Raw genomic sequence first — 18,831 nt, 5'->3', positions numbered from 1 at the left:
AATAGACAAGAGAAAAAAAGATCAAGGAGAAATAAGGAAATAGGTGGAGAGGAGGAGAGGGATTTTCATAATATAGTTGACCGATTCAAAATTTTTGTATGATAATAACATGAATGGGGATGTGCAAATGACACACTGATCAAGCAAATAATAATTGCACAAAAAGCTTTAATGAAAATTATCTTAAGAGTCCCAATCAGAACTAGCTCCCTCGGTATATTTGAAAATCTTAATGTAAAATCTATACAACAACTTTATGTAAAAGCTTTGTAACTATACGCACGTAAACATTATTCTTTACCTTCCGTTACAAATACAAGAGTTACGAGATACTCCACCCTGAAGCTGAAAAAAAAAAAATACAACCTTCGGTCAAAGAGGAATCGGCCTACTACTCGGTTAAAGTGTATAATCTACTTCCATTATCCATAAGGACAATTAGTAAGTTCTCACAATATAAAATTGCTATTACGAAATGGATAGTGGAGGTGGGTTGCGCACGGATCGATGAGTGGATCAAGCCAAATAGGTAAAATGTGGGTGCTGTTTATAATTTGTTCTATTGGTCTATATAATTTGTTCTATTGGTCTATATTGGTTATGTTTTTTATGATTATTGTAGTTTTTTATTGTTTATTATGATAATGATAATTAGGTTAATTGGATTAATTACGTTTTTTTTATTGTTATTATCATGTTAACTTAGTTAAATAGCTAATCTTAGGCATGTTTCACATTTTGTAAAATATTTCCCTCGGCACGGAACACCCCCGTGAGGGAACATTATTCTGTATAAAAAAAAGAATACAAACAATGTAAAAGTATAAATAAAGAAATAATTAAAGGAACAAAAACTTATCACACACTGACAAATGTTTCATTTTACAGTGTTTAAAAAAGTATTTTTTTGAAGTCACAAAATTTTGTCTTTATAAAATATCTAAATGGGGACAAAGTAAGTTAAATTTATGAGTAAATAACATTATTTAGGAAGAATTAATTAATGAGCAAGTTTAGTGATATGGAAAATTGGACATAAAAATTGTTTTCTTACACGCGGTAAAAACTATAGCATTTAATTGTACGGCAAAGATTCTCGACATCGTACGAAAAAAAAATTATAAAAATGAACTACGATGGTTTTTCGGCTTCCGGGAAGCCAACTCACCAATCAGCAGAAATCCAGGACTAGAACTAGTGACATCACAGGCGAAGTAATTTCAAAATTTAAAAAAACGACATACAACACATTTTTTTTTCTTAGTTTGGTAGTCCGTTTACAAAATAAAAAAATAAATAAAAACCACTGTACTTTCACATCACATTCAGTCTAGATAGGTCTGATTGAATATTTGATAAAACAATTATTTTTTGAGCAGATGGTTAGACAGTTTGTGGCACAATAAACCTAAAAAGTGGTAGAGCTCATTAGGCAAGATGAATAAAATATATCTGAACCTAAATAATATTTCGTGATATTTTGGTTGTCAGTCTAAACATTTGTGATATTGTGAATATTGATGTGATATCAAAACAAAAGAGGTTACGTCATAGCTCTGGGGTATTACGATTATTGTCATGCATAGAAAATTCATGAAAAACAAAATAAGAATTTGGTTTAAAACAGAGGTTTGCAAACTTTTTTTATGAAGCGAAGTTATACCAAGAATCTAAATGAAATATTTCATCGAGAAGCGCACAGGTGATATAAAGTTAGTACCTATCACATGCATCCAATATTTAATTCCTGTAGAACATAATATAGTTGATACCCAAATTAAACAGTACTGTTTGTGCTCAAACTAACAATTTTAACGAATATTCATGTGAGGGGTCACCTTTTCTCCTCAAATCAAACAACCGGACTTTTATTTTAAAACTATATTTTAACAAACATTGTTAAAAAATAAAGCTGTAAATGGAACAGAATCCCCGGCCGGTGATGTCCGGAACTGTGCAGCGTCCCAGCGGCGGTCTTCTCGGCGGCGCGCGTCTCTCTCTAGTGGCTGCTCGGTAGGAACTCTCCCTTTCTCGCTCAGACCTTCCCTTATAATACAAACAATGACCCTCGCGTGTATTGCATCTGGACGCCCCAGTTTTACAATATTACGTATGAATTATACAATCATACAAAGTAAAGTCTCTTTAACTTAAAATCAACAAATGGAAAAAATAAAGAAATATGGATGTTCAAACATAGGCAAAATGGTGAATGTTACACAGTGTGTAAAGGGGCCATTTAAACCAGCCAACGACTCTACTCTACGTATTCTCCATCCCTGTTGTAATTTGTTAATCAAGTACTCATGTTTTCCATATACATAAATAACTTATGAGGAGATGGCAGACATTAAATTTGTGTGTTTTGAAATTTAGGGAAACAAATTAAATCACACTTAAGTTTTTTTTTATTCTATATAAATCTACTTTTATACATCTAGTAAATGTTAAAACTGTGACTCTCCAAAAAAAGAGACTTACTCTTGTGCTTGGAGGTGACTTACACTGTTATAGTTGTTTATTTATTAGAATTGATATAATTTTGAATATACAAATACATGAGAAAAAAAAGGTTATAGGATATAAAAAGAAAAACAGAAAATAATATTACATTCATACTAATTAAAATTGAATGCAGTCTTTACACTTGTTCAAAAAAAATCTTTAAATTTACTTTTAATGTATTTATTGAGATATTATTTTTAATTGTTTTTAGTTCATTGTGGAGATTATTGTTATTTTGGACAACATTGAAGACAAAGCTATTTTGACCATGACTTGTGTAGAATTTAGGGATTTAGTAATATAGTTCTGACAATGGTGATGGTTGTCACTCAAACATGTAATTTTTATTTATGTGTTATAATAATTCAATTCATTGTTTATTGTGTGTGTAGGCGCTGAAACTTATACGTTTTTAAAAGTGCTGTGCATTGAACAGTAAGGCATTCGCTAAGCAAGGAAATTTTGGTATAACCAAAGCAGGCTTATTTTCTCACAACTTCGTTTCGTTAATTCGTTCGTTCGTTACTACTACTACCATCACGACATCACCAGAAGCCACCCAGAGACCCTATCGCCAGCCAGCACTCTCGCCTTCCCCCGCGTCAACCCAGCGTCCCCTAGTTCCGCCGAATAAATTCGAAAGATCGTCATTGACGGCCTTCCAGGAGAAGAAGAGGCATCGCGGGTTTAGGTGTTCCTGAGACATGCTCAGCACGTGTCGAAGCCAGGGCCACCGCCGCATAGTCGAGACGCTCGTTATAAAGGTTCCCTTCGTAAGATACGAATGAATGACGGAACAAGGCCACAGTTCGCGTAGCGCCGTTTGTGGACCCCTAGTGTGAAGTTACATTGAAGAAGTGAAAGGGTCGGGTTTCGGGGGTGATACCGGGGACCCTCGGGGAAAAAGGTTATTCGATTTCGGATCGTAGGGAAATGTCCCCTATTTAAGGTTTAGGTTTTCTTTTAAGTTTTTCTTTTGTATCCTTTGTTTTGTCATCACCATTATGTTTTTTTTTTATTCTCAATGCGTAGTTACTTTTTAGCTTTACACATATTTTTTTATTAAACATAAAATTAAGTTAACAATTATAAATAAACTTATCAATTAAACTTCTTTATTATTTTGACCAACGAGGTCTAAAACTCCCGAAAATGAACTGTTTAGCAAACTAGTTGTAAATATTTATGTTTTTTGTCCCCTATTAAAATACTTATTTGATCTTATCTCCAAAATATGTTAAGAATAGTATAAAAACGGTAAACGTTATAAACAATTCACCAGTCTTGAAGATGCCTACTTAGGCGAAAGCGCTCGTTGGTCAAAATAAAAAAAAGTAAAACTAAACCATGAAGTTTAATTGATAAGTTTATTTAAAATTTTATCGTAGTTTTATCAAGAAATATCAACATAAAACATCAATATTATGATTAAGTACACAAATATATTTCGTATGTTCAAAAAATACATTTGGGTAGGCAACCTCCGATAGAATCCATATTGAAGGCGCTTAATTTTTTGCACTAGGCATTTTCCGCTGATATTGTATAATCTACTATTACCAATACCATTACGCTATTTCCTCGGATTAAATTAGATCGTTGTAACTCAAGTGAGTAAGGTTTAGTACCAATACTTATACTAAAAGTAAGAAAAATGTGTTTGGAATGAGTTGTCAGATGGATGTGATAAAAATCGGGAAAATTGAAAGCCAAAGAGATTGTAAATCTCAAATTAGTAAAATCTAATATATAAGGAAAGGTTCACTAAGTTGATTTGGTAATAAGAAAAAACCGTTTAATTTGTTTTTAACCCTTATTTTGACAAAACATGTCTTTTTTATTAAACGTTTGATGGTTGAAAAGGCTGCAGAATCCTAAACAACATATTTTTTTGTTTTAATTTTTCATTATAAATGAGGAAGTTCAGTGGTTTACTAATTTAGATTAAGTAGTAAAAATAATTATTCACCAAAGCTATTACATAGTACAAAACTTAAAATGGAACGACTATATTAGTGAACTAGTTAAACGAATTAGAAAATGTATATACGTATTTATTAGATTAAGGAATATTTTAAAAATCAATAATTTAAAAATGTAATTTAACAAAGTAAAACAAGTTTATTGGATTATAATTCTACTTTATTTTTTATAAAATATACAAACGGTATATTTTCACATCACATCACAATAAATAATTTTAAAATAGCCCATTGCTCAATAGTACAGTCTTTTTTACAAAGTGGTATTGTAGGATGGGGTGGTGCATATGCCAATATATTAAACCCTCTTAAAATAGTGCAAATATTAATTATTAAAGTAATTTAAAAGAAACCCTCAAAATTCAGTACGGAAAGTCTACATAAAATATTTAAGGTTCATACAGTAGACACTCTTTATAAAATAAATTCTCTTACACAAATTTATAAAGATGAAAAAAAAAAGAATTTGAGATGAATAAGTCACTCAGATACCAACATAATATTAAAATTCCAAAATTCCACGTAAGTCGTGGTCAAAATAGCTTTGTCTTCAAAATTATAATCATCTTCCCAATGAACTAAAAACTATTAAAAACAATATACCAATAAATAAATTTAAAGTAAATCTAAAGAAATTTTTAAACACGTGTAAAAACCACATTAAATTTTAATTAGTATAAATGTATTACTGTTTAATGTTTTTTTCTTTATACATCCTATGTTTTTATTTTTTTTCTCATGTACTCGTATATTAAAAATTATATGAACTCTTTTAAATAAACAACTACAACAGTGTAAGTCACTCTCCAAGCACAAGAGTTAGTTTTTTTTTTAGGAGAGTTACAGTGATATCATTTACTAGATGTACCTTTTATGAAATTTATTAATAAAAAAATAAAATCAACATTTTTTTTTGTTCAATAGACTATTAAACAAAGCCAATTTAAAACAATAATATATCGTTTTATCAGCGCTATGATTTGAAAGTGAATTGGTTCAGCCGGATGAATCTCATCCACATCATAAAGGTTTCAGCTCAATTATTGCACAAAAGTCAACGGGTGGAAGTGGAAGTTTAAGCATACGCAGAATGATGAATGTGTAAAGTGGCCACTTAAACCAGCCAATGAAAGGTCATAAATAAATGCCTAGACTTTCATATACCTTTCTCAGATATGATTGCAAATAATTTAGATTATACGCAATTTTATGAAATAGTAAATGTTTCAGCTTAGTGTATTAGCGTTGACATGCAGCTACTGATTGCATATCATTGCCTCCAGTACGGCTGTACGGCTGTACGGCTGTCCGGTGTCCATGTCCAGCTGATTCCATTTGTCCCTGGCATGGCGTCAGTACACTTTCCCATCATCCATAATCAACATCATTTAAATTCAATCATTCCACCGTGTCGCGATTTCCAAAATTGATTAGGCGCTTGTATCGCCATATCGGGCGTGGGTTTCAGAAGTACGTAGGAATATTTTGAAATATATACATAATTTTCAGTCCAATCTGGATAAACTTAATAATGTTTCGAGTATGTCCAAATGCTTGCAGACTGGCTGGATTTTCTCTCTAGGAATTTATTCATGTTAAAATTTGTTGCAACAGAGAGGGAAAACATTTTTGAGAAGGGAATATGGAAGTCTAGGCATTAGAGGGCTTATGGCCTGTAATTGGCTGGTTTGAGAAGCCATTTTACACTGTGTAACATTTACCATTTTGCCTATGTTTTAACATCTACATTTCCTCAACTCCTTCACCAAATTTCACCAAAATATAAATGTAGTGATATATTACTTTTCATTTCAAAAAGTTTTTTTTTTTTTTAAAAACCCGCTAAGCCTCTATTTTGAGGCTTGTCAGCAGGTGGGATATACGGGATATGGAAGGAGGTAATGAAAAATACACCATAATACCCAGACCGAAAAAAGTTGTGAAAAAAACTTTCTTGGATTTTTTTCTTGCAACTGGCGGGAATCGAACCCTCGACGTCAATTTCACAGTTGGCCGTCTAACCAACTGCGCCACAGCGGTGTTGGATATAATATAATTGGAAGTATAAATTTTGAAGGTATTTATTAACGTGAAATAACGGAATGTAAACAATAAGTAGACTGCTTACCATTATTAACGATTAGTGTCAGAGAAACTATAAACATAATGCGAAGGATGGGCCTGATGTTTTGCCATTATTTTTTTTATATTTGGCCGTATTTTTGTCAGCAGCAATTGCAAATCCCTGTGGTCAACTATTTGTAATAGGTTCCTTTATTTAGTCAAAAGACTTGCGACTGCAGACTGCACTAAATCCACACTTTACCAAGTATGGTGATGGAAGTGCAATCAACAATTTTCTCACTTCAGCCCATATTCCAGGAAAAGTGCGCATATCTGCTTTTGCAACCATATCTCATGGTATCCCTATTTGAATTTAAACTCTTTGTTGCTCGATATTTCAATAAATTCCTTCAGTATTTGATAATGTGTACATTATCCAAATGGGAATCTTCACTTTGAGAATATCTTATAACAGATTGAAAAAAAACAAGTTATACAAGATATGAAGTGCCTCCAAACGTTGACAGTTAATTAAAATGAAATGTCATCAACACATTTTTCCACCAATAAAAGAAACAAAAATTGATAAAAACAATTCGCAACCTGAATCGCAGTTGAACAAGTTCTAAATGCAATTGAACAAGTTCCAACACAAACAGCTTAACTCACGCTTTACATTTTCCACTAATTTTAACAATATCGAAGAAAAAGCCGTCGTATACCGTCTCGATATGTACAGATGAAGATAGCGTTCATAATCAAGGCACTGGGCAAACCTTTCAGTCTTATGATCAGCGCCCAAAACATTTTAGTCAAGATAAGTTAGAATTTAGGAGATAGATTTTAGACTTGATAAATCTTTATAAAATAATTAATTGTAATGTTGATTCTACATTTTGTTTAGAGAATGTACCCCTGAATGTCCCCAGTCGGCGATTGAGATCGTACACAACATTATATCTTCCAACCTTCAATAATAAATATGGCGCACTTTTATGGATTATCACGTACATATGTTAAGATAGTATAATAATGTAGAAAGTAATGCTGATATTGATATCTTTAACGATACATTAAATAATTATAGGACTGCAACGCAATTCATAAAATCAAATGGTCACTTATGTTATAGCTAGGTAAAATAATTTGTAATAACCTGTTAGTAATAATTTATTGTAATAACATTTTTAACAATCATAGAATTCAATTGAGATAGCCAATTTAAAAACAAATCTATTATTAACTTTTTTTTCTTTATTTGTGCATGCTGTGTTCACATATAATTGATGAACAATATCTAAAATAACAATTTGTGATTATCATACCAATTTCATATGTATTGTTTATTGTTTTATAGTCCTTCAAATATTGCTTGATTAGAATGACAGCTGTCAAACTAATTTCATTAGTGATGGGAAATTACTGATCACTGATCAAATTGATATCAGTTATTTCATGCAATCATGAAACGCTGTTTCCGAGAATTGATATAAAAACGCAAAAACAAGCCTACTATGGTGTATTTAACACAATTATTCAATAAAAAATATGACATTTATGCTTTTTTTAGGAACAACATCAAATTAATTATTTTTTATTCGATCAATTTACATTGATCAATTTGTCCCATCTCTAACATTTTTGCAAACTGATGTAACCTTGTAAGAACGTCGTTAATAATTAGGTATATTTTAGTTTTAAAGCTGATTTTATTTATTAATGTTGATTTATGTGTCAAGCGTTGTATTAAAAAATTAAATTAACACGCCAGATACGAATGATTTTTAACGTGTGTCAATATAAATAACTCCTTTGACGCTACTGCAAAGTTATGTCGTTACTTTTTCTGACAAATGTCATTCTAATCAAGCTGTAATTAAAGGACTATAGTTTGAACAAATTCAATTTGGCTCATTGCAACTGTAGATTAGAGTCAAATAGATTATTTAACTGATTTAAACACGAACCCTTTGTCAACCAATAAACTTCTGTGTTAAGAAACAAGCGATTGAAGTCTTCGTAGCGAGACAAAGCTGTCCAAACAATCTACTATTGAATACGTGACTTCTGATTTTGTTTACAGCTGTAATTACGAATTGTAAAGAGTGATGCAGGTGATCACTAAGATTTGTCGAACAATGCAGCGCGAATAAATTTGGAAATGGATTTTTTAATAAAGAAGTAACGCCGCGATAACACGCTACCGCGGATTACAGCCGACGCGACGCGACGCGACGTAGGGCGCGCTTATAAGAAAATGTTAAAAATCCATGCACGGTCATCTCGGACAAAAACATATTTTTCGTATTCAAAACCCAGGGCCGGGATACACCCATTCTAGGAACACGCGCTTTAGGCGATCGACGCGACTTCACCGGGAAAAAAAAGAAATGTCAAGAGTATATTTTTAATTTCCTTACCAAAAACGTTAAATAACGTCGACGATTCAATCACTAAAGGGGCTTCGGCGTAGTTTATTTTAGCACCTACCGTTATATCGATCACGATATTTTGTTATACTGAGCAAGGGTTGTACGTCTTTTATTTCTGTGTACAAAAAAACTAGCAAATAAAATATTCAAGGTTTGACATTAACGACCATTAAAAATCACATAATTTAACATTTTAAACCAACTTACACGGATATCGTCATTGATAACTCATCCAACCACCCTACTTCCCAAACACTCTCCGCATTCCATTCAATGTTTTTTATTTATTTTTATTTTATTTGGGATTTTTACAGCTATTACAAAAACAAAATAAGTCGAAAAGTATTAACAATACTTAAGCCAATAAAAAAATCCACTGAAAATCTAATGCGGACTAATCCTTACTCGATTTTCTTATTCAGGATTTTTACCTGAGAGCAGCCATCGAGTCGAAAACACTTGTCCAATGTTTTGGTTCTATTACACACATTGAACTGTATTCTTTATCCGCCTGGACACAAATACATAATATCTGTACCTCAGAGGCAGACGTATGCAAATCCAAACTTCAAATGTTCAACCAAAGCCTAGAGAATCTACTTTCTCTAAGTGATTTCCAATAATTTATAGCATTCATTTGTATTTTCAGAATCTTAATACATTGGTTTTTCATTATTGGAGTTACATTTCTTCAAAATCAATGGACATAATCATAAAGAGGATACGAAAATCGAAATGTTATTTCATCAAATTCTGGATTTGCATCCGTCTGCGTCCGAGGTACATATATATATATATATATATGCTTGTACTTTTTTTGTCTTCTTAAAAGACTGTGCTAAAAAATCCCTCAGCAAAGGGAGCTGTAACGTCGTGTAATATTAAGCTAAATACGAGATATTTTGAAGCACAGGTATTTAAAATACCTGCATATCAAAATGATATATTATATCCAGTCTTGTATTCTATATCTCCTGTGACATCATAGCCACACAGGAGTTTTTTTTTATTTTTATTTATTGGGGATATCAACAGTAATACATGTAACAAAAAATTGACAAATAAAATATACAGAGAATAAAACCAATAAACAGATATCCACAGAAATACATTAAATACACGTACAGTACATACTAGTGTGTTTGTGTGAGTGAGAGGGTGGGTGAGTGGGTGTTATATTGGAATGAGGGTGGACATGTGTGTAAATATTGCACAAGTGTCAAGTGTCGAAAATATCAAACACACACTCACTTGGTCCATAAACCCACCCTCACACCCATATACAACACTCACACACATATTCACATACCTACCATAACCATACTCAGCTTTTTTTCACACGCATCCTCAGACAAAAAAACTCGCACAAATGCACTTCTATAAATTAATATCTAACTGAACTGGATTTTTATGATTGTATTTATGTGGAAAACTGATTTAGTTTTATTTTATGTTTTTTTATAATGTTGTGTATATTTTTTTGTATTGCTGTTGTTTTTCTGAATAAAATATAAATATATGTAAAATATTAAGAATTAGAGATAAAATAAAATAAGACTATATTATTGAAACTAAGTATATTCACGAGCAAAACGTATAAGTGAAGAGTTCTGGGCAAAGTTCGTACAAACTGTTGGCATATGAAATAGAGAGCTCGACGTGTGACGGGTGCGGTAGCCGGGGACATTTAAATATATTTTATGATAATAGGGAAGTGAAATATGGAAGCAGGGTGCAAGAAACGGGCTGTAAGGAAAGCGGTTAAAGGTTTCATGTAAAGTTATGCATTTAGTTGAATATTCAGAGTGCGGCTGATTGTTAATTCAGAGCAGAAGATAGAAACATCCGAACCATTATGAGTATCCTGAATTGAGTGAGGATAGGAAACAGGCACAGAAATAAGAGTCCTTATCATATCACTCCTTCGTTTCGTAAGTTCGTTCGTCTCTCACAATGTCTCACATATCCATCCCACTCTAACGCAATGAAAATCGTATTTTGCTCCCGTTTCCGCTACATACAATGAACACTTTTTAGGTTTTGAACGTTAGTTTTTTTTTTAGTTAAAAGAGTCGTCATACGTAATTCACAAAGGGTATATATAATAGCAGGCGGTTGTATAGTCAAGTGGCTCCGTAATTATTTTCCTCACGATATAACACTGTTACTGTCGTTTTATTTCGTCTATGTGTTTCCTTCAACATAAGTATTGTTGTATTTGACAAATATTTAAAATTTTATTTGTATGCGATAAAAGAGTTGTTGTCACAGATTCGTTTGAAGTCACCACCGGAGTCCGCCAAGGTTGGGTCTTTGCACCATTCATTTTTATAATCCTTTAGGACTTTATCCTAAGGAAGTCAATTCCACTAGATCGAGGAATATCCATCTCTTCCTCCCGAAAACTCTGCGACCTAGAGTATGCTTATGCAGTTATAATTGACGATTCAGTCGATGGTCTTCAAGTCACCGAAGAAAGGCTAAATAGGTACTCCGCATGTGTGGGTTTAAAAATTAATATTGCAGAAAACCATGTACCGTGTTGAAGGTTGAGAGTTTCAAATGGCTGGGAATATATGTTACGGAAAATGGCAGCTTTCAAAAAGATCTAGGAGTGCGGCTATGAAAAGCAGGCGTCGCATGTCTGGAAATCGAATGTTTACTCAGTGAAAATCAAATTTCACCCATATAAAGTCTGCATAACACATATTCTCCTCTATGGGTTATGGGCTTATCGTTGTATTGATCACACCTACAGGTTATGCCAGCGGATAAAGATTTGTTTATCATATTCGCGATCAAAATCTCCCGTAGCACTGAACTTCTCCATTGTGCAACTGAATCGGAAATTCTGAAAATAATAAGAATCTTATTTTTTTGCGAAATAGTTTTTTTGCGACCTATGAAATGTTTTTATTTAAATGTAATAAATGGTTTGATATTTTATTAATTATTAGTCCGTGAGTAAATAATTATTCAGATTTAGCCTCTAGAAATACATATTTTTTAATTAATAAGTTAAGTATACAACGACCTAAAAGTGATCACTCACAAAAACGGCGCTATAAAATTGGACATAACGTGTTATTATTTTTATTTTTTTAAAGAAAAATAAATATTTGCGTTCTTATGATTTACCGAAATATTTATTTTTAGGGCCATTTTCAACGACTTGTAAATAACTCACTATTAGAAAATGGAAATAAAATTGGAGTAGAGTGAAATTCAAACTGCGGACCATTGGTCCGTGAGTCCGAGACACTAGCCACAGGACCACAACCCGATTCAAAATTTAATCATTAAAGTAAGTCATATAAACCGTAGAAATTTTTAATACTTCTAAGACGCTAAATTATTTTTGAACTAAAGCTCCGCGATAAAGGGCTTAACAAATAATTGGGAGGAAAAGTTATTGATGACATATTTAAGCCTTGTAATCGCTAAAATTATTTTTGAGACTGGTGGGAGAAAATGCAATTATAAGGTATCGCTACGGAGTTTATGTTTAACTCAAATTAGTTTATATTCACGAATGTAACACTGCACACGGTTGCGACTAGGTAATACAATTAGTCTTCTCGTCGCGTCATATAAACGCGGGTCTAAGCTAGTGATATTATAAATATGCAAAGTTCATAACATATTCGGTTGTTTTCATTGGGTCTTATTTATAAACCTGGTATAAAGTTGCGCCTTGGCATAGTGGTAGAATAAGGATGGGGTGGGGTGATAATAAAAATGGTATTCTCATCCGTATTATGAGTAAGGCCCTTAACATGTTATTTGCACAAGTCAATGAGGAACTTCAGCCCTACGGGAAATTGGATACAAAAAATGTTTTCTTACGCGGGGTAAAAAATAGAGCATTAAATTGTAGCGCAAAGTTTCTTGAAAATGTACAGAAAAAATAATAATAAATATTTTGATAAAAACGCACTACTTTAAATGACGTCACTGGTTCATGTGAATCAACCTATAATCTAAGAGCTATGGAAGATTTCCGGTCTGCTTGTCACTTCTATACCAATGGGAATAACTGAATGAGAATAAGCGGAAATGAACCTCTGACGTTACACGCGGAGTTATTTCAGAAATACAAAACTTTGAAAAATCGTAGCGCCGATAATACGATATATAAAAATTAAAAAAAATAATTTTGACTTAGTTTAACAGTCTATTAACAAATATTTTTTTTTTAAAAACCACTGAACTTCCTTATTATTAGGGTATTATCACTCGGGAGGAATATCGGATTTAACATACTGTATACATGAACGATTTTTCAAATACTCTTTTAGTGTTTATAAAAGTTCTAATAATCAATAATACATTCATAATTTGCGTTCGCAATATTCGATATCTCAGAAAAGCCTTAATGTACCTCGCCGTAACTTGCGTACCAATCCTGTCTTTGCTGTGGGAAATTATGAAACTAACATCGGATTCTTTTCCCCTCTGCCAAGGATCCTCAGAACAGTGAACGAAATCTCACTAAACGGTACTGTCGATGTGTTCCTACAGCAAGGGTAGGCATTTAAGAAGCAAGCGGTGTTGTCTCTCCTGACTCGCGATGTCACACTTGCCATTTCCGCCTAGATTATGCCATATTTGTACCTTTTGTTAATTATACATTTTGTAAATTTAAGTAGATTTTTTTAAGTAGAAGACTGTTTGGATTAAGTATTATTCATTAATGCCAATCTATTAGGGCTCACTTAAGTCTGTAGATTGGATTTTAAAAAAAAGCCATTTTGTTCTGTTGGTAATGAATTCGGTCATACAAATCCACCTAACAGTACACCATAAACCATGCATTTATTTTAATGTCGGTAATGCTATTTATAGCAATTCAAACGACCCGTATTGTTGTCTATGCTTTTTCCCCCCCTTTCGCCAACCTTGAAGCTAATAGTTACCATAAAATGGGGTAAAATAATATTTGAATCGTAAGGTGACTCTGATTAGCTAATATATCGTTCGTATTTCTCTCTATAACTTTGAAACCTCTGGCAATTTTAACTATTTTATTCTATACGATAATACGGAATACGTTTAATTAGAAATTTGACATAACATTATTTTTAGTTCTTACTCCAAGAAATTTGTAGTTGAATTATGAAGGTGTTTATTTTTTTTAAATTCAGTGATAGACTAAAGTTTGTGTTATTTCCATTGTCTTGACATCACTGGTATTTATATCAGTGAAATTTTTCTTAACCAAGCGATTGTTAAATGTGGAGACTAGGGATTTCCCCTCAACACATAGAGTTTAAAAAAATAAATAAACAATATTATGACTCAAATGAACGAGTCTAAATAAAAATTCGAAATAATTTTCATCAAAAATATTTTGTTTTAAAAATGAGCGGAACAAATGTGTGACTTTGTACTCGAACAGTAATGGTGAAGTGATTCATCTTATAAATCAGATAATTCTGACGAAATGCTTCTAGAAGAATCTCATACACTTCAATTGCACTTCTTGTGAAATCTTGTCGAATATGGCCAGTATTAATTTCCCAAGCATATTACACGTATTCGTAAGAAACAGATTAACAGATACAAGAATTGCTTTACTGAAATAAAAGTAATGGATTCATTTGGTATAATAAATGTTCTGAAAGCTGCGAAAGATGAAGTTTCCATCATCATTTCATGCACGCTCCATAGGAGCATGTTTTTTTATACATATTTTTAAATTTAGATTTTAGGCCGGAGCGTTCTTAACAATTTTCTCAACAATTTTATATCGATCGATAAGGTGGTTGATAGTTTTCCTCATTAAGGTTTGAAAAAAAAACAGATATTTTTTATTATAATTGTTCAATAAGTCCACTTACGAGTATATTCACTACACATCGTCACATACATACTGTACTCACACACCCATACACATATACACACCCTTACCCACCCTAACATGTACAATAATAACACTGATACACTAAAACAAGTACTTAGCATGAATTTTATTATGTTATAATAAAAGTTATCTTCATTATGTAATTGAGACACATTTAATTTACATATTTCTACCGACATATTGAAACGTTGTATGAATTTTATATTGTGTTTTGTTTTCATGAGAAAAAAAAAATGGTATCCACAAAGAGCCTTCATGAATCTCTATTGGCTGCTAACTCTTATAAAAATTTTCAACATCAACCATGCTATTTTGAAGCTGAATTTTACTCGGCCTTTTTTGGTATGAAATAAAATACACTAACGATAAATTGTAGCGATGTTAAACTTCAAAACAAAAACAAAATTACTAAGTAAGGCATACAAAATTAAAATTACAGAACAACACTGTTTTAGAACCAATGAGAATTGATTTTAACTCGATCCCGGCAAAGCCGGGCGGCAAATGAAAGTGAAATAAAATTGCAGTGTAAAACATATTTTTCGATAAAATTTACCGGGAACCGTTTATAATATAAACAAAACAAATTTCAATCAAATGTTTTATTATTAGTAAATTACAACACATCTTAGTCGGGTATTGGATAAACACGTTTTTTTTTAAATATGGCGTTTGATATTGCAAAAAATCCAATAAAATAAGTACTTTGTATAAAATGTCTGTAAAAGTGAATAGTAAATATCACGAGGTGAACAGTTCAGCGGATACTCAGCGAAGTTGAGTTAAAAAGTCTAATGATATAAACGCGCGGTAAAAATATTAAATAAATGCGTATACTTAATTCCAGGAACCGGTGATCAAATTGCACCGCTTTATATCAACTGTAAAGTAATTTAACACCACTCGTTACAGGAAACAGAACCTCCTATCGACTGTTGTCGACAGGAACTGGCAAGGGATTAATAAGTAGTAGAGGGATGCAGTATCAGGAAATGTCACCAGAAGGGGGGGTTCATACGGAGGAGGGAGGGGTGGTAGGAGTTGTGCTGGGTGGTATGGAGCGTTGTCAGGAGATATGAAGGCTTTAATAAAGTAATATTGGTAATTAAAAGAAATTGATATCTATAAATCCTACGGGGCTTAAGTGGAATGCTTTTTAATATTTTCTCTTGCACGGAGTTGCGCAAGTACACCAAAGACAAAAATTAAATTTATAATGGCAGCTTCTATAGTGTGGTGGCTTAGATGCTCGATTCACGCATGGAATGTAACTGTTATGCGTGAATCGTGTTTCGATTTCCGGTGAGATCACAAAATTATTATTTTATCAACAATATTTTGAGTGTCACCTGTCACATTTGTCAGTAGTAAAATGAATTGCATTTATCTCGGATTTGAACAATTTAAAAAACATGCTGTCTTTTTATAGGTTTCAAAGTGAAATATCGTTTATAAGTGTGGAAATGATCATCAAATTTACATTACATTGAGGTAAATTTATTTTAGCATTTGTTTTTAAAATGATCCTTGTTATATTTTACAGTAATTATACATAAAAGATTTATTAAAATTTATTAAGTGAACATACAGGATGTTCTTTAAGCCCTGTCACATCCAAAACCACAATGGTCAAAAAATATTTAGAACAAAGATTAAAAAAAAAAAAAAATTAAAAAAACAAATGGTTGCTTACTTCTGCAGGGGAGATGTGAGAGGAGCGCGGCGCAGTATCAAGATTCCCCCCTCCCCCTCCTCGTTTCTCCCTTGCAGAAGTAAGCAACCATTTGCTTTTTTTGATATTAATTATTATTTTTTTTATTTGTTCTAAAAAAAATTATTGTGCCAATATGTCTTCTTGCTCATACTAATCATCGTGGTTTCGGATGTGACAGGGTTTAAAGAACAACCTGTATATACGTCCCTACCATCAATGGAAGATTTCATTTCGTTTCATTTGGTATATAATTTTTAAAAATTATGACTAATGTCAATTTGCGATTATAATATTTTTAATCGTCTTTCTTCAATTATATACATTGAATATTCTCTTCCAAAAGTCCATGATGCCCAGAAAATTATTTTTTATTTAGAGTTTGTTCTTTTAGAAGAAATTCCAAGTCTTAAACACCATAATTATAAAATAAAACATTAATAAATACATATCTTTATCGTTTTTAATTGACTTCGACGATTTGATTAACGTTTGACGCTTGACATTTATGTATTTTGTTTTGTTTGAATTTGAATAACGATTTAGTTTTTATAACTGCACATGCGCACGCAGCTTGTTCATAAATGTACGCAGAAATGTGACGTGGTCAAAAAATAACGATGGAATAAGCTTAGTATAATTATACTAGGTCGTAAATATTTTATAAGATACCCTTTTCTTATACCGGGTATAAACAGTTACACTGGGTATAGTTAATCCTCGGTATAAGCATGGCTAATAAGTAAGGGCCTAAATGTAATAATAATTTTTCAAGCGTTTCTTAAAGTTGACCAAAGAAGACGCAAATTTCACAATATATTTTTACTGAATCTTTTCTGTTGAATTGATTTATTTACATCAAAAAATAATCTTAAATTAAAAAACGAATCGATCAGGTAATGTCGTCAGAAGTGGGGGCAGTTATTAAAGGGGTTGTGCCGGATGGTAGGGAAAATTTTCGAACGAGAAATTTCGATAAAATAATACTACTACTTAACGTGAAATTATTATCTACAAATCCCATGGGGGTTAAATGCAGTAAGTACTATTGTACATTTTATTTGAAAATTTTCTCTTAAACTGATTTATTTACATTATCATCGGCATCACGATTTATTTTTATTTAAAAAAATAATTACGTAATCATTGCAGTCATCGGGTTATGTCACCGGAAGTGGAGACAGTTATTTTTATTTATTTGTTCTTTTACAATTTATGTATGACTTTTTTTACATTGATGTTAGGGTTTCGTCACTCGGGTGATCGTGCCGAGGGAGACATTTTATATAATTTTGAAACATACATTATTAAACATAATTCATCATAATTTCAAATACATACCAAATAAACAAAAACACTACAAATAAAAACACCTTTCTGCCTATTTGCCAGATCCACTCATCAATCGGTGCGCATCCCACCTTCGTTATCCATTTATTAATTACGATTTCATAATGATCGTATTTACTAATTGTCCTTATGGACAATGGAAGTAGGTTGTACACTTTAATGTGGAAGCTGACCATTCCTTTTTTACCGAAAGTTGTGTTTATTTTCGATTGCTTTTGCAGCATCAGGGTGGAATGTCTAGTAACTCAAGCAATTGTGTTCGGTGTCATGGGAGGTATTGAATAGTTTTTGTATGCATGCATAAGTAAAACTTTTGCTTCGGTTTAATATTCATAACATTAAGTTTTTAGTATATGTCGAGGGAGCTTTTTTTGATAGGGACTTTCAGGATAATTTTTATTTCAGCTTTTGTGCAATGTGTCATTTGCACATCCCCATCCAATTATACCATATTCCAAAACTGATTGACATACTGCGTAATATATTTTTAGGAGTTCTTTTAAGCTGATAATATTTCGTATTGTTTTAAAAAAGTAAACCAGTATTTAAGTTTATTTTGAATATGTTCGATTTGATTAATCCATTAAAAAAAATTATTTATAAAAAACACCTAAATATTTTATTGAATCTACTATGTCTTAACGATTCTGGATCTGATTATTTAAATTACAGCTGTGAATATTCGAGGAGAGGTTTGAATTACACATAGTTTTATCATGGATTTTAAATGTTATATATTTTGTGTGCGAATGATTTCGTGTAAGATAATTTGAATCTAATATTTTTTTTACCATGTTAAAGTCATTTTCGTCTTTTTAAAATTCAATATTTTACGAGCTTCCTTGAGACAGAAGCACAGTATCGTCAATAAAACTAATTATCTAGCCTTTTACTGATAAATTGAAAATATCAATTTTATAGATA

The 18,831-nt window shown here is 32.0% G+C and overlaps 1 protein-coding gene across 2 annotated transcripts in view; it reads right to left on the bottom strand.

Annotated features, from left to right (window-relative positions):
- LOC148285693 (uncharacterized) overlaps positions 1-18,831 on the bottom strand; it is a 91,325-nt gene that overhangs the window by 36,920 nt on the left and 35,574 nt on the right. Inside the window, exon 1 of one of the 2 annotated variants that reach the window (XM_088238847.1) lies at positions 1,169-1,280. The exons of the other annotated variant lie outside the window; for it this stretch is intronic. The gene's annotated coding sequence lies outside the window, so the exon portion shown is untranslated. Of the gene's footprint in view, positions 1-1,168; positions 1,281-18,831 lie in introns of those variants that run through there. 2 annotated transcript variants of the gene reach the window in all.

This window comes from Micrasema longulum, unplaced genomic scaffold (assembly GCF_059751315.1).
Source record: "Micrasema longulum isolate JH-2025_06_02 unplaced genomic scaffold, ASM5975131v1 h1tg000013l, whole genome shotgun sequence".
NCBI lineage: Eukaryota > Metazoa > Arthropoda > Insecta > Trichoptera > Brachycentridae > Micrasema > Micrasema longulum.
This window is presented reverse-complemented; position numbering and strand designations above follow the sequence as displayed.